Source organism: Ovis canadensis, chromosome 11, assembly GCF_042477335.2.
Source record: "Ovis canadensis isolate MfBH-ARS-UI-01 breed Bighorn chromosome 11, ARS-UI_OviCan_v2, whole genome shotgun sequence".
Taxonomy (NCBI): domain Eukaryota; kingdom Metazoa; phylum Chordata; class Mammalia; order Artiodactyla; family Bovidae; genus Ovis; species Ovis canadensis.
This window is the reverse complement of record NC_091255.1, coordinates 23,171,065-23,173,243: the sequence shown is the minus strand read 5'-3', so window position 1 is coordinate 23,173,243 and position 2,179 is coordinate 23,171,065.

The window sequence follows — 2,179 nt, the reverse complement described above, 5'->3', positions numbered from 1 at the left end:
CAGAGTTCACTCAGACCTACGTCCATCGAGTCAGTGATGCCATCCAGCCATCTCACCCTCTGTCGTCCCCTTCTCCTCCTGCCCCCAATCCCTCCCATCATCAGTCTTTTCCAATGAGTCAATTCTTCACATGAGGTGGCCAAAGTACTGGAGCTTCAGCTTTAGCATCATTCCTTCAAAAGAAATCCCAGGGTTGATCTCCTTCAGAATGGACTGGTTGGATCTCCTTGCAGTCCAAGGGACTCTCAAGAGTCTTCTCTAACACCACAGTTCAAACGCATCAATTCTTCGGCGCTCAGCCTTCTTCACAGTCCAATTCTGTGTCTGTTCTTACTTATATTCTATTTTTCCTATTCTTCCTTTTCTAGACCCTTTCTAGAAAAATGCTCATTGATGAAGGTTTGGCTATCATGGATGAGAGGATTACAGATGATTTCTCATCAAATTTCTTTTCCTTTCCTTCTTTTTTTAAACTTTTCTGTATTTTCTAAATGGTCTACAATAAATGTCCATCATTTGTATAATTTACAAAACAATTAAATGAAAAAAATAAAACAGATAAGAGACGGTTATCTCATTTGGGGATGCTAGTTAAACTGAATCAAGTTTCTTATAGAGGGCTGACTGATGGCCACCATTTATTGATGGTGATGATGGGGATGGACCTATAAATGTTAACTTATAAGGGCTTCCCTGACAGCTCAGTGAGTAAAGAATGCAGGAGACCCTGGTTCGATTCCTGGGTCGGGAAGATCTGCTGGAGAAGGGATAGGCTACCCACCCCAGTATTCTTGGGCTTCCCTTGTGGCTCAGCTGGGAAAGAATCTGCCTGCAATGAGGGAGACCTGGGTTCAATCCTGGGTTGGGAAGATCCCCTGGAGAAGGGAAAGGCTACCCATTCCAGTATTCTGGCCTGGAGAATTCCATGGACTATACAGTCCATGAGGTCTCAAAGAGTCAGGCAGGACTGAGCAACTTTCACTTTCACTTACAAGGAAAAAGGATCTTTACAGGTGTGATTAAGTACTGATGTTGAGATGAGGAGATTATCCATGTGGGCCCTAAATCTAAACCAGAAGTGTTCTCATAAGAGCACCAGTGGTGAGAGGTTTGATATGTACAAAAGAGAAGGCAAAAGACTGCAGAGGCAGAGACTGGAGTGACGTGGCCTCATGTGGGGGGTGTCAGCAAGCATGGGGAACAGCCAAATAGACTGCCCCCTAGAGCTTCTGAGGAAGGGGAGCACAGCCCCTGCTGATACCCTGATTTCTGCCCACTTGTGTCAAACTCTTGGCAGTGACAAAATAAGCTTTTGTTCTTTTAAACAACCAAAGTTGTGGTAATTTGTTACAGCAGCCCCAGAAAACTAACACAGTTCTTTCCCCCTAAGTCAAACCATCAAACATCTACCATCTACTTCAACTTGTTTATGACGAAATGACAATAGTAAATAGGTTTCTGAATACCCCTCATATTTCATTAACTGAGGTTACTGTTCCTATGAAGTTCTGCTTTGCTGGCAGACCCTTTGTACCTGTTGTACTGAAAAGAGTTTCCAGGACAGGAGGCAGAATGGATACTATGATGAATAATCAGCACAGTTCAGTTCAGTCACTCAGTCGTGCCGGACTCTTTGCAACCCCATGAATTGCAGCATGCCAGGCCTCCCTGTCCATCACCAACAAACTAATAAAGTGCAAGGGTCGGCTCTCAGCTTCAACTTTAACCCTTTTCACTCATGTCATTTTCAAATCCAGTCTCATGTATTTTATTTTTTAATTTCTTGGCCACACTGAGTGCTGATCCTAATTCCCTAACCAGGGAACCACTGGACCACCAGGGAAGTCCTCAGTCTCATTTTTATTTACCTTTAGTCCTCACTGTGCAGCACGTAGGATCTTAGTTCCCGGACCAGGAATCGAACCTGTGCCCCTTCATTGGAAGTGCAGAGTGTTAACCACTGGACTTCCAGGGAAATCCCCGAAGTCTCACTTTTAGTTCTACCGTCTACCTTAATTCTCAGCTTCACTGAAATCTTTCTGATATTACTTACTTTTAGAAAGATAGAAACGACCATCATTTACTGGACATGTGCCTTTGGGCACAAGGGACCAAGCTGGGAGTGTGGCACACCACATGGAAACTGAGATTACTTGGCCAGGATTCCCTGGTGGCTCAG